At 39.6% G+C, this 23,378-nt stretch overlaps 1 protein-coding gene across 1 annotated transcript in view; it reads right to left on the reverse strand.

Moving 5' to 3' along the window:
• Prdm1 (PR/SET domain 1) overlaps nt 1-10,301 on the reverse strand; it is a 62,469-nt gene extending 52,168 nt beyond the window's left edge. Inside the window, exons 1-2 of the mRNA XM_070011084.1 lie at nt 10,268-10,301; nt 8,747-8,782 (exon numbers count right to left, since the gene is read on the reverse strand). The gene's annotated coding sequence lies outside the window, so the exon portion shown is untranslated. The remainder of the gene's footprint in view (nt 1-8,746; nt 8,783-10,267) is intronic.
• Between the last annotated feature and the right edge of the window lie 13,077 nt (nt 10,302-23,378).

A 23,378-nucleotide genomic window follows, 5' to 3' on the forward strand; every position in this document is an offset into this window, starting at 1 on the left:
CTGGAAGAATGTCTCAAGTGGTAAAACACCAATTGTCAAGTTCTGTGCCTTGAGTTCAAACCTTGGTATTGGCTGGAGGGAGGGAGAAGTGGACCAGGGGGGAGAGAAGATATGCTCCTTGCCAAAAAGGAAAATTAGAGGATCTGGTACAGGAACAAGAGAGGAAGACTGTAAATTAATTTGTATCAAGTTCTACTTGCTTTCAATAGCAAAAATTGCATTTTTCAGAACTTTCATTAATTTCTGTCTTTCTTACACTTGTGGAATTAAAAAGAAAAATAATTTTCTTGTAATTTAAACTTCAAGATTTAACACAGTTTTCATTGAGTAAAAAGAATGTAAGAATAAAAATTGATACTGGTGGTTCATACCTGTAATCTTACCTACTCAAGAGGCTGAGATCTGAGGATTGCAGTTCAAAGCCCGACAGAGCAGACAAATCTGGGAGTTACTTATCTCCTATTAGGTAACAAAAAGCTGGAAGTTGGGGGGAGGGACAAGTGGTACAGAGCCAGCTTTGAGAGAAAGAGTTTGAGCCTTTTCATGGGCACACACAAAAAGAACAAGCAAAAAACAGTTTTATGTAGAGCAAGAACTGATTATTATATCCAGTGTATTTTACCAGATGATTTGTGGTTTTTCTAGGAATCTTCTGTCACTGCAAGTGATTTAAAATAGTTCTTTGACATCCTTTCCATTGAAACTGAATTTATATGTATGAAGGTGATTTGTAATAAAGAAAAAAAATCTATATTGTGCAAGAAACCAGTAAGTTTTCCTACAAATCTAGAAGAAAAAAATAACTCCTTCCCATACACCTGTCAATGTGCACTTCATTTACCATGCATTCTAAATCAATAACTGTGGTTGAAAATGAAGGGCCACTGGCTCATTTGAAGATCTACAAGGAAAAAAAAAACTGCATTTATGTGAATCTCTTTGGCAGGTGTATAAAACAAAGAGCTGCTTCTTCTTCCTCTTCTTTTCTTTTTTTTTTCTTTCTGTCCAAACAGAACACGAGCAACAGCACTCTAGCATGCTTTTCCTTAAACCACTCATAAAAATTCTTGAGGTTCTTAACCTTACTGGAAAAGAAAACCTCAGATGACTATAAAGTAAATACACAGCATATTCTCAATATCATGGCCATCTTCAAGCAATTTCTCACACTTATAATGCATTTATTTTTATATAAAGCAGATGCATGTCTTTGGGGCAAACCATGCCTTTTATTCTTATGTTGTGAAAGTCCCTTCTAATTAAAACAGGAAATACAAATTTCCTTGTCTAGTTCTAAGGATAAATCCTACTTAGCACGAGCAGCTGTCTGTAATTTCTGGTGAACACTTTCTGGCTAAATGTGCTCTCTTGAATTCCTTTTTCTGGGGCACTTCAGCCTCCACACCCATTGTGCCACAAAAGCTTCACCAGGTCCTTGCATGCCTTTGGCACCTTCACAACCTAAGTAACCAACAGAATCAGGGCCCAAGCTTCCAAACAGAAGAGGCTGACTATGTTCTTGGTGGGGTGTTGAGTGAAAAGCTGAAAATGAGAAATCGGTCAAAGAAAAGTTTTAGGGTTGAAATGCAAAAGTGATTGGACAGGTTTTCTTTTAAAAAGTCATTTTTCTTTAAATGCTTTGTATTGCAGCTTAAATTGCAATTAGGAAGAATCTGGTCCCACCCTTCTAATTAAAAAGCACAAGTAGTTCCTTTACTGACCACTACAAAGTGAAAACAGACTCACACCCACTTCCTCCACAGGAGCTTCTTTCTTTCACTCTGTTTCCAAGCAGCCTGATAAATAGCCCACGACAGCTGACTCCATTGCTGGGCAGGACCACAGAGTGTGTGAGTGTGTGTGTGTGCGTGTGCACGCATGCGTGCGTGTGCATGTGCGTGTGTGTGTGTGTGTGTGTGTTGGGAAGGTGTTTCCACAGTGGCAGAAAGACCAGATCAATATTCTGACAAACTGTATTTTAGGAGCAATCAATTCCCTTGCACAGGAGAAATGGGGTGAGGTGACGCAACTAGCCACTGCCCAGCTCTCAGGTCTGTGGGTCCACCCTTCCCTGTGGGCCTCTGCTCTGCTACACAACACTCATGGAGTAGGAGTCTGTCCCTCAAGTCCCTCAAGCCCTGCAGGGCTATGCAACAAACCCTTGGTGATTGAGGCTTGTGTTTCAATCATGAAAACTGCTTTGTAGTTTCATCTGTAAAGAATTATGATATGGAAAAAGTGAGCTTGAAAGTGTTTTTCTTAACCTTAAAAACCTCAATTTCTACCTTTAAAAACTATCTTAAACATTGTGTTTTGTCCCTTTCAGTGAAAAAGTTGTTTGTTCTTAAGAATGACCCTCTCTCCCATCCATTCCATGTGCCCCTTGAGTTTCATTTGGCCGCTCCAACAAGAGTCCTTTAACTTAACCCAAATTTTCAAGTTCCACAATCTATGGTATCACCTTGAAATAACAACAGGAACATAGACAACTGAAGTCTCAGTGTTGACTCTGGACCCTTGAGAAATCTTGAGTCAGGGTCTAGGAGTTGTACCCTTGATTCTCTATAAACATGACAAGAAAGTTAATAAACACCAACTTTTTTCAACTGCAGTAATAAATTGTTCAATTGGTGAAATGTCTACTCAAAACACCTTGTGAATTGTTTAATTAGCAAACTCTTGCAACATTCAGCAAATAGAAATTGGCAAGTTAGAGAGACACAAGGTCCCTTAAGTATTAACTGTGCTGATAATCTAATCTGCAGGCTTTTCAAGGGGACACATAATCCATTCTTCTTTTTCTCCTTCTCTGAGGTTTCAGAGACTGAAATGATAAACATTTTCCACTTAAAGATGTTCTAAGTAAATAAAATACAGGAGAATAATGGACAGCTAGTTTTAGTAGTGAACCTGGTTGCTAATCATACAATTGACCTCATCCATATTAAGTATCTAATGTGGATAATAATGCAGGGCTTGTATATATCCTCCCAAAATAATGATAGCAAATGGTTCACACAAATATAACTAAAAAAAAAAACAACTATAAAAGTCAAATCTTCTTTTGTTTCACTAAGCTGCAAAGTAGGGTATTATGAAATACATGTTTAAGGTCTGCTAGTCTAGCATCCTACAAACCAAAATGATATTACCTGCTAGGAAGCTTCAATTAGCAGTGATTTTTTTTTTTAATTTTTAATTTTTGCTGGTCCTGGGGCTTGAACTCAGGGTGCTATTCCTGAACTTCTTTTGCTCAAGGATGGCACTCTACCACTTGAGCCACACAGCTCTACTTCTGGCTTTTTTGGAATAGTGTATTGAAGCTAAGAGTCCCATGGATTTTCCTGTCCAGGCTGGCTTCTAACCGTGATCCTCAGATCTCAGCCCCTGAGCAGCTAGGATAACAGGCAGGAGCCACTGGCACCCGGCTAGCAGTGATTTAAAAAAGTTTTTTTTAACTTATTAAACAATCTCAGTTCAAAGCTTCGTGTTATATTTTGAACCAAGAAGTTCTGGATGGAAGGGGTGATCTTTCACAACAACCCTGGGTCTACAAGATGCCAACACTTAGTGAAGGGGGAGCAGTTGTGTGGCCAGCCAACACTAGCGCATTAATTCTTCAGAACCATGAGGTAGAGCCCAACTTTGTGAGAGTCCAGATCAGGTATACAGAACAAGGGCTACTTAGTTGATAAAAACCTGCGTTCCAGACCTATTAGTATGGGGGCATTTCAAAAGATTTGGCTCCAAATGTGTAATAAACTTTCAGTATTTGTGAGAGCAATAGTAAAAGGGAGGGAGTATCAAAAACCCTATTGTCATGATGAATTAAAAAATGTGTCTCCTCTTTGCAAAACCTTCATTGTATCTGTGCAAAAGTACATCTAGGAGGGGCTGGGAAGGTGGCTCAGTGGTAGAGTGCTTGCCTTGCATGCATGTGGCCCTGGGTTCGATTCCTCAGCACCACATAAGCAAAGAGAAAAAAGCCAGAAGTGGCGCTGTGGCTCAAGTGATAGAGCGCTAGCCTTAAGCTGAAGAGCTGAGGGACAGCGCCCAGGCCCAGAGTTCAGGCCCCATGACCGGACCCCCCCCCAAAAAAAAGTACATCTAGGAAGGGAGACACATGTGTTATTCTCATAAAGATGAAAGAAATTTATGAACTTGGGAGGAAGGGGTTGGTTGTGGGGCTTGCACTCAAGGCCTTACTTTGAGCCACCACTTCCAGTTTTCAGGTGGTTAATTGGAGTTAAGAGTTTCATAGCCTTTCATGACCAGGCTGCCTTAGAACCACAATCCTCAGATCTCAGACTCTTTTTTTAAAAAAATTATTATATTTTTACTGTTGTTATAAAAGTGATGTACAGAGAAGCTACCATTTCATGAGTCAGGTAATGAGTACATTTCTTTTTGTTTGTTTGATTTTGGTTGGTCATGGGACTTGAACTCTGGGCCTGAGCGCTGTCCTTCAGCTCTTTAGCTCAAGGCTAGCGCTCACATCTCAGACTCTTGAGTAATTAGGATTACAGCCGTGAGCCATCAGTGCCCAGCATATTCTATGCTGTGGCATAGAATAATTTGAAAAGTGTTAAGTAAAGTTTCCTTTTCCTCTTTAGAAAGATAATTACAAGCCTGGCACTGGTGGCTCACACCTGTAATCCTAGCAACTCAGGATGCTAGGATCGCGATTTAAAGCCAGCCAGGGCAGGAAAGTCTGTGAGATTCTTCTCTCCAATAAACCACCAGAAAACTGGAAGTGGTGCTGTGGCTCACATGGTAGAGCATCGCCTTGAGCTGAAGAGCTGAGAGACAGCGCCTAGGCCCAGAGTTCAAGCCCCACGACCAGCCAAAAAAAAAAAAAAGAAAAAAAAAAGTTCATTACAATCACCATAAAATAACCAATGAAGTTGAATGAAACTATTTTTAATTCTACATAAAGAAGAAAAATGCTTACTCCCTATCTCACACATTCATGTTTTCTTAGGCTGAAATGCCCAGGGCTTTCATATATTAGTTTGTAAAGGATGAAAGAAAATGTAATACATTATTTAAGTTGAAGGATTATCTTTATCAGTATACTGGTTTTTTGTTTTTTTTTTTTTAAAAAAACATATTCTGGAAAGAAAATCTTGAAAGCAAATACCATCAAAGAACTCCTCCCCCCCCAAGCTCCTGTCTCTTACACTTAGTTTATAATTCGTTGTACGTAGGAAACAGACAGACAGGAGGGAGCAAGTGCCAATTCAGTTTTTCATTTTAAGCACAAGTATACGGAGCACACACACACACACACACACACACACACACACACACACACACACACAAATATTTTCAAATACTTTTCAGAAGAATGAAGACACAGGTCATTGACTACAAAGTCAAAATGTATCTTAAAATCCCTTTGTTAAATCCTGAGTTTGGGAGGGGGTAACAATGCTCGATAGAAATGTACTCATTACCTTACTCGTGTAATTGTAGCCCCTTTGTACAGTATCTTTACAATAAAAATATACATTAAAAAATCCTGAGTTTGTATCTTCATTGCAGTCATTCCACATGACTGCCAGAATGCTGAAGTGATGCTTTTCTCTATTTGCCCATGACCACGAAAACTTGGCAGCCCTCCCACAACACCATCAGTCTCTGATCAACTACTTAACCCAGGTTAGCAGACTGATGTCAGGAGGAGATGACCTATGAGCCAAGATTTTAGCCTCTATGAAACAAAGAGACCGACCATAAAGATGGCGCTCTGCGATGAAACCCCAAAGGGGCTTTTCCTCTGTAACTTTTTACAAGTAGTTCATAACCTTTGTACCCTGGACACTCATTCAGACTCTCTCACCACTCTGTAAGCCATAGGCTCAGGGTGCTCTTAGGCATGAACTTTCCACCCAAACAGAGTATTGTAAACATTTGGGGAGGTATGTGCTACTGCGAAAATAAACCATAAAAAAAGGACATTAGCCAAGACATTTTTATTCCGGAAGCCTCTCCATTCAGAGACCTCCATTCAATCTCTCTTTTGTTCCAGCAATAGGTCCCAAGACAACCAACAAATCTCCTTAGAGAACTGACTTTTAAAGTTCTGTAAGCATCCTTGGGCATTAATAGGTACATTTAAGAGACTCAAAGCAAGCAGGATACGACAGGATAAGATATTTATATAATAAATGATATGTACAAGTTTAGTAATAAGTATACATCTAATATTTATAATAATAATAGGTTTCAACTGTATTTTCTCTTATTTAAACTGTAAATAAAACAGAACTTTCAAAATGTAGCAAAAATATATAAAGGGAAGAACACTTTTCTTAAGAAATCATTAACATTTCTGCTTTATCCTAATTTGGTTGTTTTAACTTTCAGTTGAGCTTTAGTTTTCACTATGTGATTTAGATTCTACCTTGTTTGGGCTAGAAATAAAAATGAAATTCGTTGTGGGCTGGGAATGTGGCTTAGTGGGAGAGTGCTTGCCTAGTTTGCATGAGGCCCTGGTTTGATTCCTAAGTACCACATAAACAAACGAACAAGCAAAATTATTGAATAAAGTATAAAAGGGTTGGAAGTGTGGCTCAGTTGGTAGAGCATTAGCTAATAAGCAAAGCATCAGGTACTCAATTAGAGTCTCAGTCTTGCAACAAAAGTAAATAAATGTATTATTTTTACAAATAAATTAGCTGCAACAAGGCCTTTTATCTGCAGAGAAGGTGAGCCTGGGTAAGAAAGAGAGCCTGCTGAAGGCAGCTGGTCTACTGTGCTCCTGAACTTGTAATAAAATCACCAGGTAAAACCACGGGAAGTAGACTTGTGCCCCTTTTGTCTAAGTGGGATACAATAATAAATTTAAGATTAAAATGTATTTAAAAGAAAATTGTATTAAAAATTGCTAAAGTTGTAAAAATAGTATTTTGATTATCTTTAGGTTTTAATAAATCTCTTGATCATGAATTTTTAAAAAGTTATCTATTTTCCCCATTTAGTTGAGCAGTGGTTGAAATAAGTCTGCCAGCCACCAAAATATACCATCACATGCTCTCCCAAAGGGCCCCAAATAATTGTGCAATTTAATTTGATAGATATTTTACTCTGCCACAGACTGGTGAGATAAGCTATAAATCATTAACATCAAGTTGACAATTATTTTTAGACTCAGTAGTTAAATGTAAAGCACATACACATAAAATACTTCATTAAAAATTTAAGAAGACCGTGCTTTGAACACACAGGATGTGGAAAGTCTTTCATAGGGTTAAAGAAAAACAAAAACTTGCCAAAATAAGGGAGAGAGTGATGACAGAAAGGAAAACTTTTCTGGATCAAGTTTTTTTCAATAAATGTTCTCTAATGTATCTTCTAATTAATATGTTCTTGAATACTATTTTAACAAAGGATTTTTATTACAGTAAATTACACACAAAATGTAGCATTTTACCCACATTTAGATGTAAGGTTGGGTGGACATACATGCATTCACACTGGATAACCACTGTAGTAGTAATTATCTATCCCCAAACTTTTCCCTCACTTACTAGCCTACGAAACAATGCACTCCAAACCATTCTTCCTAACCACTAGTCCCTGGCAGTCTCCTGTCTCTGTGAATTTGACTACTTCAAATACATTATACAAAAAGAATTATACATTTTTTTTGCTTAGTATATTTTACTGTTCTTTTCTTTTTTTTTTTTTTGAAGAAAAACATGTAAATCTTAATTAGCCAAGTTCTACATGGAAAGAGAAAGAAAATAAACTTGTTACCTAGAAAACGAACAGGAAACATCATTCCCAAAATACAATAGACTCATACCATAGCTACCCACTCACCTTTTTGAGAAAAATTTTACCTTCTAGAAAGAAAATTCAGGTTTCCACATCATTTATGTCCCCCTTCCAGGGCTCAGACTTCAGTATCTCCCTAACCAAGCAACACTGGGGTCTACTTTTTGCCCCCTTTCTTGCAAGACCAAAAAGAAAGCTATGCCAGTTATCCTAAGCAATCCTTTGCTGTACCTCACACCTGTTCAGACAACGGGTCAGTTAAACAAGCAAAATAACAGCTGAGAAAGTCAGGTCAGCTACCCTGTGATCTTTAAGACATCTACAGAACCAGTCCCCCCTCTTTGCCTTCTTTATTTGAAAATAGCAGTTTCAGTAATATGACTCCTTCCCTTCCTGTTTGAAGAGCCAGTGAAAGCCCGCCTGCTGTGAGTCCTCTCTGCGGTCTGACGAAGAGGCTTAGTACCTATCCTGGGACTAGAGGGGAGAGAAGACCCATCCCACTAGGGTCCTGTTTGCTCAAGGAGCTGGGTCCAACTCCAAGAGTAAATCATTAACAAGGGCCATATACATTCACATATTCTTGTGTCCATGGTTTTCACTCCTAGAGATACTTAAGGAAACCTCTTGATTTGCTTCTTAACTTTGTCTTGTTTCAGACCCATTGATCTCAATTAAAAAACACAGAGAGGGCTGGGAAGGTGGCTCAGTGGTAGAGTGCTTGCCTTGTATGCATGAGGCCCTGGGTTCGATTCCTCAGCACCACATAAGCAGAAAAAGCTGGAAGTGGGTGTTGTGGCTTAAGTGGTAGAGCGCTAGCCTTGAGCTGAAGAGCTGAGGGACAGCGCCCAAGCCCAGAGTTCAGGCCCCGCGACCAACCAAAAAAACAAAAAACAAAAAACACAGAGAGAGAGAGAGAGAGAGAGCGCGCATACCAGTCCAAGGGGAGCTTCTCAATGGTACTTACCTAACATATGTAGGGTTCTGGGATTGATCTTCAGCACTGCAAAACAAAACAAAACAAAATATTTGAAAACCTGAATACTTTATATCCAGAAGTATCACAAACAATTCTGGTTGAGACATACAAAACAAAACACTGCTTCTTATGTATAGTAACGCTCTCTTAAGCTTTCATTCTAACTTTAGTGATGTTCTTATGTTTTCTTCAAATCATAGAATTTTATTTTGATTTCTGGGGGGAGGGCGGAGTGTTAGGAAAGGAAGACTTTTTTCATACTAAGGGTATACTCTACTAATTTTAGAATTCTGAAGGTAACTTCAGGGACAGTTTAATACTCCCCAGACATGTTATCTTAGTAATAGAAACACCACTGGTTACGTTTTTTTTTCTTCTACTAAACTTTCTGAAATCTTAAGGTAACCTTAACAAATAGAACAGATAAAATCAGAAGTCTGGTTGTGGAAGCAAGATCCAAATTCAAGATCCATATTCAAGATCTGTATTCAAGAGCCACAGAGCAACCCCCTCATTTCACAGAAGTGCAAAGAGCAGCCCTGTGTGATGAAGTGACACTTTCAGATTCACATCAAACCAGCCAGGGCCTCAAACTCCTTCCACAGTACATCTCCTAGGCTCCCTGCTACCAAATCCTGGGAATTCAAAAATTCAAATCATTCCCCTTGTTTTATGTCTAGGAAAACTAAGCAAAGGGTTAACAGATTAGTGTGGAAGAAGGAATGTGGGTTTGGAATTCTTGATTGCTTAAATTCAGATTGTTTGAAGACAAGAAATAGAGACAAGAAATAAAGACAAGAAATAAAGAGAAAAGGAGACTTAGAAGAACAAGGGACCCACTGAATTTGAGTCAAAGGGCAGCCATTTCTCATGCTTTTCTATACTCATTTGCTCACCAGACAGTTATTATAGACAGGGGCCAGGTGCTGATATACACTCTGACACTTTCTGAACACAGTACAAATTCGTGTGTGTGTGTATGTGTGTGCACACATATGTGTGTGTGTGTGCACACACACAGCCTTCCCCAACCACATTGGTCATAATGGAGGACTCCTAACAGAGCCGTAGGATGTACATCTAGAACCTGTGACTTTGAGTCTTTATTTCCTCAAGGAATGCAGGAAAAGTATATCCAAAACAGGCATAGATGCACACAGTTAGCTCAGCCATCCAAGGGTTGTTGGCAAAAGGAAGTTCCACATTTCAATGGTTGTGAGGAAGTGCCTGCATTGTAGAGGTATTGTAATTGTCTTTGACACCTGCCACCAGCCAACTCTGAAACATAAGCATCTTTTGACTGTAGCATGTACACAGCCTGTAAACCTACACCACCCACCCGCCCCCAAACTCCATTTTCTCCAAAAGTGCTCATCTGAAGTTAGAAGGTATCCTTTCCTATTTAGAAAAAGAAAAAAGCCCAAAGGATCTGTAAGAATGAAGGAATGGAAAAGAGTAACTCTGAAGCAAGAGGACGTCACAAGGGTAAGGAGAAAAGCCTCCCCTTACCTTTCTGGTCTTCAGTATTCCATAAAAGACATTTGTGTCCTGAGAAAGCTTCAATGCTGAGCAGACCACTGCGCCACACCGTAGGATCACTGACTGAGCTCAGCTGTCTTTTTCAAGGATATCAATGCAACCAGGAGAGCCATAAAGTTGTGAAACTGAAAGAAAAGGGGTGAGTCAAACAGAGTGTTGGCTGAACCTGGCCGATGTTGGAATGGCCAGAACTGAGTTCTGACCTTGTTAATCACACTGGTGTCCATTCTGTGTGCCCAGGTCCTGCCACCTCTAGGACACACTTTGCTGCTTCTCTTCTACAAGAAGTCTGGAAAGTGGAATGGATTTCTAGTCATTCATGCCACATAAAATATAAGCAAAGGTATTATACTTGTTTAATAATTACCATTTCTCTTGAGAACTCCTGGCTCTAGTTGTCTAAGGAGTGTGCTGAATCTGAAGTTTCACAGCGTAAAAAAAGACTATCCTTCTACTTGGAAAGTGTTTATCAAAACGTTTAGCTGGGTGCTGGTAGCTTGTGCCTGTAATCCTAGCTACTCAGGGGGCTGAGATCTGAAGGGATTGCAGCTCAAAGCCAGCCCGGGCAGGAAAGTCTGTGAGACTCTTATCTCCAATAAAGCACCAGAAAACCAGAAGTGGTGATGTGGCTCAAATGGTAGAGCGCTTGCCTTGAACTGAAGAGCTCAGGGACAGTGCCCAGGCCCAGAGTTCAAACCCCATGAGTGACAAAAAAAAAAAAAAAAGGTTTTGGACTTTTAGAGCTGCATAGTTCTAGCCTAGACTCTGCATTTTTGCTCACAGAGAAGAAACAGAGGGTCAGACTAACGGAATGTGTTCTCACTTGGTCAGTCAATAGGAAAAACAAGTAACAGCCTTGCTTCCGGGCTCACATTTGTCAAAATGGCTTATTAGTCATAAAACTTTGAGCAAAAGTCCTTATAATTTTTGCTATTTTGGTACAACCATTACGATAAATTGTAATTAAAGGTGACTTTAAGGATGAAGATGACAGACAGGGTCACTGCCACCGTGATCCTAATATACGTGTTCTCCCTATTAAGTCCCACCATCTTCTTATTCTTCTATGACTAACTAAGCCACACACAATGAAAAGAAGGATTGCAATCTTCAATTTATGTTTTGACCAACTACTCATATGTGTCCGTCGTTCTATGCGCACCGCCATTGAAGCCTCATTCTACTGCTAAAGACAACTACAAAAATGTAATTTGCTAATAAAACTCAAACTAATAACATCTCTGGCCTCTTTTAGTCTCAGAAATTAGTGAAATAGTATAAATGTAAATTGCTAAGCTGTGACTAAAAGTGAAGGCCACAACCTTATAAACTACTTACAATTAAGAAGAGAAACTGACATGCTTCATTCTCCCCTCATCTCCACTAGTTCTTCTTTCTTTACTAATATTTCTGATATAGGTATTAGCAGAAAAATTAAAATGGGTACAACATGCTAACACATCGTGAAAGCTTGTGACCTTTAGGCCAGAGTATTCGCTTGTTAAAAAAAAAATCAGAAAAGATCAGACCAGTTACTTCACAGAATTAGCACCAATCTCTTTGCATTTTGTTTTTAAATTTCTAAATCAGTAAAGTGATCAGTTCCTGCCATCAGCTTCCTGAAACTTCAGAATAAAGTTATTAGGAAGAATAGCATTTTATACCTATAGGAAAGAGTAAATTCTCAGGATGTCATTAGAAGCTCAGAGAATTAACCCCTCAATTCACTTGTTCTTCTTCCTTCTATTTGTTTAGAGTAAGACTTTCCTTCTAATGATGAAATACTCACTTTTCCACTCAAGTGGCCTGGAATGTCTGAAAGGTTGTCCCTGAGTAGAGTTTTCCCTTTCCCCAGTGCAAAGTTGGCCAGGTACAAGCCACTGGCTTCTCTCCCACCCTAGACTATGGCCTGTGTCAACAGCCCTATCAGAAAGATCACATGATGCTCATCGCCTTTGTCTCCTTCCTGCTGGTGAGCTGGTGGTCATGGCCAATAACTGCAGCAAGGGACTCATTGCCAGCGGATGAAAATGCTTCATCTGATTCTAGCTGTCCAAAAGGAAAGCAAGTTGCCTTTTCAGTGTCTTCCCTCACAACTCAAAATTGGACCTGCCTCTCATCTGTGCATGGACAACAAGAGATGTAAGAGAGTGGGTCTCTAGCCATCCCACTGTTCCTACTGCTTGGAAGTGAGGACATGTTGCTTTCATTACTTGGAGACCAACCACCTTCTTCAGAAAGCTACCTTAGCAGCAGCTGTCTCTGCCCCTGCCCCCCTCTTTCCAGGCTTGAGTATCAGGCTAATCAGTTTGATCTGACAGATTTTAATTACATTAATTAGGGCTTTACTGAATAGGCCTGATTAGCATCCTGCCAGGGATTTCATGGTTGTTGTTGTTTCTCTTCTCTAAAGCAGCTCTGTTTCTCTTCTCTAATGTAGGACTAATATGTTGCTTTCCTCCTCACTGGTGTTTTTATCTTGCTCAAGGTAAATAGATATTTAGTGGTACTGAATGTGGAGTATATTTTATAGTGAAATAACCCGGGCAATATGAAGTATCTATCTTGTGAGCCTAGGTAGGGGAGAAGAGATATTACAGAGGACATTTTTCTAGATCACCAAGTACTAGTTTTGTTTAGCCTTTGTCTAGTCAATGCTCTACTTTTAGTTTGTTTTAAACATGCAATGTCTTCCAAATCTCCCCTCAGACCCCCCCATCAAAATGAAAGGCAAAGAGAGAGTACCCCCACTGTATTGTTTTACCCACCCATTTCAGTCTGAAGAGAATCAAGGACAGCCACATAAAAAGCTAAGGGAGATTTCGCCTTTGTCCCTCCATTGATTGCTTCTTAGAATAAAAATACCTAGAATGCCAACAAAGCTTTTGCTGAAAACATTTTCTAACTACTTTCGCCCCTAATAAAAAAAGAACAATATCCATTTCTCAGATCATTCCAAGATTAGCAAGGCATAGATTGGCCTCATTGACTATCTGCAATGTAATTTCGACTTTAAAATATGCCATTCTGAATAAGCCACAATAAATGAGGGCAGAGTTCCAGATACCAGGAAGAAAATCTACCAAATTACAGTTAGTTTGCTTTTTTTCTTTTTAAACAGTCTAATGTGAAACTCATTTTTTTAAAGCCACATATCTTAAAGAAAGCAGTAAAAGTGTGGACTTGTGACCCCTAATCCTAGTTTTGCCTCTTAGAGACATCCCTATCTTCAGGAGCAACTTGTGCAATCACCACACTTCTGTGTCCACTCATCTGAGCAGTGTCCTAATAGTGATGGTGGTTTTATCGGGATAGTTCTTCAGTCGGTGATCTTGGTAAATGTCTAGTCATGATGGTTTACCAGAAAGATAATAGTAAATGTTTTAAGGAAATCAGTAGACACAAATTCAAATGCTGTGTTTTCCAGATTCCGAATCCAGTCATCTTATCTTGAAAGGTTAATTTAGACTTCATCTTTCCAGTCTTTCAATTTTCTAGGCATTTTAAAAGGAAAGTGGATTTTTGGCCAAGTTGTGTATCTGCTAACCTTTTTTCCCAATGAAATGAAATTTGCTTTTTTGGTTGCCACCTAATTCTCCCTGGAGATCAGAGTAATCCCTTCCCCCACCCCCCAACTTTCCCTGGTCTTATCTAGGTGGATAGGATGTCCTTAGAGAAAGAACCAGATTTAATTCTACCTGAGCTTAACAATCACAAAAGAGGTAATGATCCATTTACCTGCATGACTAGAAGCATGAGTTCTAAATGTGGACCTCTAGATCTTTGATCCACTTTGGAGCAGACAATTCAAGAATTTCTAGGAAGCATGAACCAGTTCTGGTAGCAACACCCGTAATTCCAGTTATTACAGAGACTGAGGCAAGAGAATCAGAGTCTGGGCAAGTTAGGAAGACTCACATCTCAAGTAAGAATATATAAACAAACACATAAAACACACTTTCTAGGAAGCATTGGTGAAAAGGCTGGTGAAATTGAAGGGTAGAAATGGTGACAGATTTGAGGCTAGATACTGAACAGTCTTGCTGCTCCTTTTAAATCTATTTTATCCTAGATGTTTTCTATTTTATGCAATGAATGATGATTAACTTCTAGCTTTCCCCTGCAAAAAATACTAAATAATTTACTAAACACTCAAGACAGAAAAATGAGAAAACACACATATAATCTTGTACTTAGTGTTTACTCTTAATCCCTAACTGACAATAATTCTTGCAACTATAACAAAGAAGAAATAGCCATCTGATCTACTACAGTCAGGTATGTATTCAGACACCTGGGCCCCAAGATCCAGATTTGAAAGGACAAGTCTGCTTTACACAAAAGCTGCAGGCTTCTGCTGTGAGGATTCTTAATCACTGCGAAAGTAGAACAGAAACTGGGTTTGTATCTCTTAAGCAGACTAGCTGCAAGCCTCTTCAATCCTTTTACTAGGGGGACTGAACACACTGTGGCTTGCATGTAGATCGATGTGGTGAGCTCATAGTCTTGTGTGTGTGCATGTGCACAAGCACTGTGCTTATTCTAACAATACCTCTCTCTCCCCAACAATCTTAGGAAAAAGGAGACAACTAAGTCAATTCAGCAGGTCACTGGTAGCCACCTTAGGAAATCTACTGGATGCTCTGATTTCTTCATTAATGTCAAGAAAAGAACAATAGGCCCTAGCCATTTAGTCCTGAGCAAGATAAGAAAGAGTTAAGTAGATGATACTGGTTTCCTTTTAGTGGAGTTTTCTTTCTTTCCACCCTGATCAGCATCCAAACACACAGGAATGTTTTAAGTTGGAGACCATTTTAAGTTGGAGAATATTTTAGGATGGAGAAAAGGAAGAGGGTTTCTACAGAAGTTTGGGGAGTTGAAAGGGGGAGGGGATGGCGATGCAATTTCCAGGGTGGGCAGACCAGAGTAATAGCACTGGCAAACCTCCACTAGGAACCAAAACCATTCCTTAATTACCATTTGGGAAAGAGGCTAAACACAATCTCACTAAGCTGTTGTAGTCTAGCGAACTGATTAAGTCAGGGATGTCAACAAGAAATACTTATTTCTAATATTTTATGACAATGGACTTGTGACTCACCCATTTAATACTATTGTTCTGCAAACCAGCTCATTTTGACTTTTACTCATGTTTCACTGAACACATCAGGGGTAAAATTATATACTTATTTAGTGGTAAGGGAGACAGAAGGAAGCTAATTCCAGGTGGCCTATATTTTAATCCTTATAAAATAGACAGCAAATTTAAACCTAAAAGGATTCACTTCTCTCCTCAGTGGAAACTGAAAAAACAAATCAAAACAAACTCCTATGGATTCACACACCAAAATATTGTTTATAATATTTTGTTTTGTTATTTTTGAAGGGCTGAGGATGACAGAGCCTTATACATGTTAGGCACTGCCCTACTACTGAGCTATACTCCTATCCCATCAAATATTATTTTATATTCTTTATTTAATAAAATTTATATATCCCCAAAGGTCCTTTTTAATCTGTTTTCAAAAGAATGTTTTTACCTGTTAAGAAAACTCCTCAGCCTCTTTCCATCCCTCCAAAGTAGACCAAAAGAGTAGCAATGACAACAGAATCAGCGTCTATGACAGATATTTCTATACCTTCTAAGTTTATGGTCTACTTAAAAATGTTAGCAAGGAAGAGGATAACATTTATTTTGGAAAAAAAGTTCTTATTCTTGTTGTTTGTGACAGTACTAGGGCTTAAACCCAGGACCTGGGTCCTAACCTTGAACTTTTTTTCTACTCAAGGCTGATGCTCTGCTACTTGAGACACAGCTCTAAAAAGCTCTGGCTTTTTGGTGGCTAATTAGAGATAAGAATCTTAGGGACGCTTTTGCCTAGGCTGGTTTTGAACATTATTCCTCAGATATCAGTCTCCTGAATAGATAGGATAACCCTAGATTATTTTGAAAATATGCACATATTTGGGTGCATTTGACCATCATTAGTAATATACCTTCAGTGTTTAACAAAACAAATTCTATTCAGATCAGGAATCAATTCCAGAAAATACGTTTAGGAAAATAAATAAGTTTCAAATGTCAGTTGGGGACTGGGGACATACATAGCACATGTCAGCAATAGGGGGTAGGCAGGGAAGGGCTTTGAAAGCAAAGATTCTGGAAAGACAGCTGTGTAGAGAATGTTCACACCCAGACAAAAAGCACACTGGTAAAAATCTGTCTAATGGGACTATTTTGAAACTCTGGAGTTCATTGAAAACTTGCAGCTTGTAAGCAAAAGAAAGCTTAGATGGTAAATTGTCGCTGTTCGGTCAATTTTAACCTTTAGTTCAACAGCAGCTACTATTCCCCACACCCTCATACCACAGGAAGCAGTAGTGTACACATGGCTTTTGGGCCACTTGTGGAAGCCATAGTGAGCAATGAGGATTCTGTCCTCCAAATATTAGGGTGTATCTGATTATTGATTGCTGCTTCTTCTGATCATCATACTGCAGATAGAGCCAGGTAATCTCTGTGGCACAGTCCTCCCCCCATTGTTTCAAGCTCTTCCCCTTCTGGTTAAGCACATTCTAGGGAGCTTTAAAGGACCAGTACTCTTTTCCCCTTTTGTTTTTCTCCTCTCCCTTTTTGGAATCAGACATTAAAGGGTAGAACATCCAAAACCAATTATATAGGGAGGATATATGTAAAAGTCGTCACATAGCCAGGTGCTCGTGGCTCATACCTGTAAATCCTAGTAACTCAGGAGCAACTGAGATCTAAGGATTGCAGTTTGAAGCCAGCTTGGACAGGAAAGTCCGTAAGACTCTTATCTCCAGAGTTAGGAAGGTGGCTCAGTGGTAGAGTGCTTGCCTTGCACGCACCAGGCCTGGGTTTGATTCCTTAGCACTAATTAAGCAGAAAAAGCTGGAAATGGCACTGTGGCTCAATTGGTAGAGCATTAGCTTAAGCTGAAGAGCTGAGGGGCAGTGCCCAGGGCCAGAGTTCAGGCCCCAGGACTGACCAAAAAAAAAAAAAAAAAAAGGAGATTCTTATCTTCAATTACGCACCCCAAAAAAGCTGACAGTGGAGCTGTGGCTCAAATGGTAGAGCGTTAGCCTTGAACACAAATGCTCAGGGACATTGCCCAGGCCTGAGTTCAATAAACAGGAAAGACACAATAAACAAACAAATAAATGTCATCACACACATACCCATATAGAAGAAAATACCTGAGAAGCCTTAAGTCTATACCTCAAGTCTGATCTCGGCACAGAGCTAGCCTACAACAATACAAATCAAAACAAAACAGAACATAAAAAGCCAATGCTACAGAAAGTAGAGAATCTGATTTCCAGAGTTAACACATTATTAGATTCAAAAGTTAAACCTCAAATAGCAATAATGACACAATACATAAGTCACACGAGGAAAACAGAGAAATATGGCCAGTTTCAGTAGAAATAATAAGTCATTAGAAACTGTCTAGAAAAAAGTGTTTAAAATAATTGCTTTGCTTGAGGCTCTCTTGTAAAGATAGCTACTCAGGAGGCTGAGCCCTGAGGATCATGGTTCAAAGCCAGCCTAGGCAGGAAAATCTGTGAGACTCCTATCTCTAATTAGCCACCAGAAAGTTGGAAGTGGTTCAATATGGTAGAGCACTAGCCTTGAGCTAAAAGCTCATGGACAGTGCCAAGGCCCTGAGTTCAAATCCTAGGATGGGCATAAGACAGAGATACAGATGCAGAGAGAGACAGAGACAGCAAATAATACAGGAAATCAAGGATGATGGGATGAAGGCTGGGGGGGGGTAGCATCTGTATAAGGCACATAGCAATCAAATACCAAAAGCAGCAGCAGTAAGTCCCTGTTCATCTGTAATCACTTCATATGCAAATAGCTTACATGGAGATGGAATGAAGGATGGATTAATGGATGAAGAAGTATATACAATGTCTTCTGGGAAGGTGCTTATGAAATGTTTATTATGTTGAATGTGTTGATTTTACAGGTTTGTCGGCAGCTGTCAAAATCTATCAAATTATGCACACAAAATATGTTCAGTTTAGTGCATTTCAATTGTAACTCAACCTAGTGGAAGACAGAATATGCACCCCTTATTTTTTAAAATAGAATGAGCACACTTTCTGTACTGTTAATATCCCAGTATATGAACATACTATCCATTTATTAACTGAACCCTGGCTTTAACACTTCTCTGTTGCTGTTGACCCTGACATTTCATTTTTCAATTTTTTATTTTTGCCAGTCCTGAGGGTTGAACTCAGAGCCTAAATACTGTCCCTGAACTTTTATGCTCAAGGCTAGTGCTTTACCACTTGAGCCACAGATACATTTCTAGCTTCTAATGATTAATTGGAGATAAAAGTCTCACCAACTTTTCTTCCCAGGCTGGCTTGGGACTGTGATCCTCAGATTTTAGCCTCCTGAGTAGCTCGAATCACAATTTGAAACCAGCTTGGGCAGGATAAATCTGTGAGACTCTTAACTCCAGTTAACCAGCAAAAAGTCATAAATGGAGCTATAGAGCTAAAGTAACAGATCATCAGCTTGATCAAAAAAGTTAAAGGACAGTGCCCAGGCCCTGAGTTCAAGCCCCAGTACCAAAAAACCAAACCAAACCAAAACAAACAACGTACCAAAAAACCCAAAAACCAAACCCTGCTTAAATCAGCGTTAGTATTATGAAAGAAAAAAAATTGCAGATATTCAATGTGAGTTTGGGTACAGAAGAGGAATGAAAAAGTCTCCAAAGAGCATAATATGATTTCTGTGCTGAAAATTCCCCTTGTGTGGAGAAAAGTGAATTTCATAGGTAAGTTCCCAGTGTGCAAACCTACACCAAGGCCTGCTATGTTGAGCTCAGTGACTGAGAGGAATGGAATGGCCTGAGGCCAGCAGTAGGAAAAATGAGTAGTCAGCAAAGCAGCAAAAGGGAATTTCACACTTTTTTTTTTTTAAAGAAAATTGAATTTTCTCTCTTCAAAAATATAGGTCTCCCTCCCTCCCCTGCATTTGGAAGAACTTTCCAAATGATAAAGTCCAAATAGTTAATACTTATGTATTCATAGTTAATACATTCATTAATACTTATTTGGTACTTTGAAGAAAACCTCCTCAACGGCTCACTCACCTCTTCTCTGGCTCTCCCTGGAGCTCCTCCCTCCTGGTCCAGGCACCTATTTGCTGAAGCAGTCTGTACTTTACAACTCTTTCTCTCCCACTGGAGCAAGCAGACTTCTCCTTCATGCCAAAACTGCCCTTTGAAGTCTGCCCTCCCATTAGGGCTTTGGTGTAGGTATTTTGACTGATCACACAAGCCCCCTCCAAAGTCCGGGACCATCCACGTTCTGTCGTATACAGTTGTTTCATGTGGCTTGTGATTTACAGTCTTAATTAATGCTCAAAAGAAGAAGAGCACATCTTTGGTGGAGGTTTATTTTCCCCCCTTTCTCCCCTTCTTTCTATAAAACAGGACTCTTGGGGTCTCTGTGGACATTGTGCAGGATGGCTTTGCCAAACGGAATGAAACACAGTTAATACTTTTCCTTTATAACCTTTGCCATAAATCAGCTGGCACTCCGTTTGCACAAGTGCAGCGATTAATGTCCCGCCCCTCCCCCAGTACTTCCCGAATTTTAAACAGAATAGGTATAAACTGAGGGTGAGCAGAGCCAGCGGGGCCCAGTAAATCAGTTTAATGAGATCTGAATAGATCGCATAGGACAGTTTGTTCGGCAGAATAAGGTGGGTGGGTGGTGGGGGAATCCGAATTTCAGCAATGTGGGGGGTGAGCAGGAAGAGAAAAGATGGAAGTTGTGGTAGGCGATGCTCAAACCCTGACACATGTCTTTGGTAAAAACAGAACATCTTACATTTTCTTTCCCATTTGCTGAAAGTCACTGCTGGGACTTGTTTCGATTTAGCACTGTTTCCTGTCTGTGGTTTTGCTGTTCCATGTTTTCTCACAGACGGAGGGTTTATTGTTTGCTTCCTCTCATCCATAACTGTCTTGATCTGTGTTCGTTCACATTCCTATAGTCTCCCTGCTTCAAATATACATCTTTGCCTGCAAAGATAATTCCTTGAAAAAAGGCAGGAAAAATAAAGGCTTGCATATCTAAGGGCTGGACTCAAAATCAAGCTAACTATTAGTTGCCACCCAACCTTGTTGGGCCACCAGAGGCTGCTGGTGTGACCTTCATATGCTGTCACCAAGGGGTGGGAAATTTAAGCTCCTCCCACCTCTCTGCTACATAAGAGAAAAACATGCTCAGATTTCTGCTCTTTAAACCAAATACTCATCTGGTCTTTGGTGGCTCATGCCTGCAATCTAGCTAGTCAGGGGACTGAGACCGATAGGATTATGATTGGAAACCAGCCCAGGCAGATAATTCCATGAGGGTCTGTCTCCCAAATAACCATCAAGAAGCCAAGCTGGTGGCTTGGCTCAAACAGTAGAGCATCAGCCAGCAAGTAAGCTGAGTGAACACAAGGCCCTGAGTTCAAACGATAGTACGATAAAAAAAAAAAATCAAATGCACAAATAGAATTCCTTCAGTAATAAAAACTATACAAGAAGGAAAAATAGCTGGGCACTGGTGGCTCACAGCTGTAATCCTAGCCACTCAGGAGGTTGAGATGTGGGGACTGAGGTTTGAATCTAAACTGGGCATTAAAGTCTGTGAAATTCTTTTTTTTTTTTTTTTTTTTTTTTGCCTGTCGTGGGTTTGAACTCTGTGCCTGGGCGCTGTCCCTCAGCTCTTCAGCTCAAGGCAAGCGCTCTACCACTTGAGCCACAGCGCCACTTCCTGTTTTCTGGTGGTTTATTGGAGATAAGAGTCTCACGGACTTTCCTGCGTGGGCTGGCTTTGAACTGCGATCCTCAGATCTGAGCCTCCTGAGTGGCTAGGTTTACAGGCGTGAGCCACCGATGCCTGGCTATGAAACCCTTATTTTCAATTAACCACTAGAAAACCAGAAGTGGAGCTGTGCCTTAAGTGGTAGAATGTTAGCCTTGAGCACAAAAACTCAAGAACAGCACCAGGCCCTGAGTTCAAGCCCCATGACCAACCAAAACCACACACACACACACACAAAACTAAAAGGAAGGAAAAAGATAAAATATTCATTCAAAAAACATTGTCTGATGGGGCTGGGATGTAGCTCCAAAGTGATCTAGCATGTAGAGGTTGAGAGGAGGATCCCCAACATTGAAGAATTAAATAAAGCTGACAATGATGTATTTCCTTCATGCTACTCACAAATTCACAAAGAAAAGCAGAGCATGTAAAGGTCTCTGTCAACAGATTCTTCCCTCTTAATCTGAGGGAAGATTATTGAAGGAAATTAAAGATGCCTTCACAGTGTTTGACTGCATTTGTATAAATATAAATTCTGTTTCAAAACTTCCACGCTCCTTGTATATAAGATTAGGAACTTTCAATCATACTTATCATTCTTACTTTCCATGACTAGTCATTTAGTATGCTATCAGGCCAACTGATTTTGTGTAAGACTTCTATACGACTTACCAACTTGCCCAAAGGGCACCAACTTGACAGTAAGAAGATGTTATATGATCACATTTTAGAGAATCTAATTCTGGGAGGATGTAGATTATATTTTTCCTTCCTTCCTCCCTCCCTCCCTCCCCCCTCTCCCTCCCTCCCTCCCTCCTTCTCTCTCTCTCTCTCTCTCTCTCTCTCTTTCTTTCTTTCTTTCTTCCTTTTCCTTCTTTTTTTTTGGTGCTGGTACTGGGCTAGAACTCAGGAATGGGGTATTGTCTATTAGTTTTTTTGCTCAAGGATGGTGTTCTACCACTTGAGACACAACTCCATTCCAGCTTTTTGGTGGATAACTGGAGATTCTGATCTCCAGATTCTTATCTCACGAAAATTCTTGCCTAGGCAGGCTTTGAACTGCAATCTTCAGATCTCAGCCTCCCGTTCACCAGAATTACGGGTATTAGCCATCAAAGTCCAGGCAGAATTGTATCTCTTTCTTCCCATAAAGGGACATGAAAATAATTCTTACATTGAACTTTTCAATTAAGCATGAATGTGCCAAACAGCCACTTAGTCTCAGTATGAAAAATGTTTCTTCGGAAAAGCATGTACAAGATTCCAAATCTGTGTTTCAAGTAGAAAACAATTGGAATATAACAAGCTCAGCCTTAAACTTGCATGAATACAGGTAATAAACATTAATTCAATTATGTATAAGCTTCAAAATTGTCAGGTTAGTAGACCTGAGAAATGTGGATGTGCTGCCATTTCCGGATATTTTATGGCAAATTCAGATCTCTTTTACTCCTGATTACTTAGTAGTATGGATTATGTCCAGTACATGGCATAAAAGTTACTGAATTCAACAGCATACAGAAGAAGATCCTAAATTACACAATAACAATTTTGCATTTTAACATTTAGGTCTTTTCAAATTTAACATAAGGTCCCCATCTCTACTGCTCCCTCTCTTCCTTTCCCTTTTTGAATGTGAGAGTTGATCAATAATGTATTTCAACTTCTTCAGATAGCTGAGACATAGTGTGCTTACTTAAAAGCATTACTAATTTTAAAATAATGAACATGACATTCTTTCTTTTTCCTTAAAGGAGCCAGAGACGTTTTGCCTTGCACAAGCAAGAAATACAAAAATTAGCAAACTGGAAACTATATATTCATTCCCAAGTGCCAGACTGCAGCCAAGAATTTCCTCTGTATAGGAAATTTCCTCTGTATAGTTGTTCATTTGTTGTTGTTTTCACAAATATGAGCATATTAGCACATATTCCAGTCAGACCTGAGGGTTAAGAAGAAAGAGAGATTTCCCCATTTCCCACTTCTGGAGTATGATAAACAATCTTTTGAAAGAATGAGCTAAACACAACTGCCTGGTACATGATAAGGTATAAAAATCAATGTTAAAAGTACATGTTAGCCAGTTGCTGGTGGCTCATGCCTGTAATCCTAGCTATTCAGGAGGCTGAGATCTGAGGAATGTGGTTCAAAGCCAGCCTAGGCAGGAAAGTCTGTGAAACTCTACAATTAACCACCAGAAAACCAGAAGTAG

The sequence above is a fragment of the Dipodomys merriami genome, unplaced genomic scaffold (genome assembly GCF_024711535.1).
Source record: "Dipodomys merriami isolate MVZ:Mamm:240054 unplaced genomic scaffold, mDipMer1.0.p SCAF_8, whole genome shotgun sequence".
NCBI lineage: Eukaryota > Metazoa > Chordata > Mammalia > Rodentia > Heteromyidae > Dipodomys > Dipodomys merriami.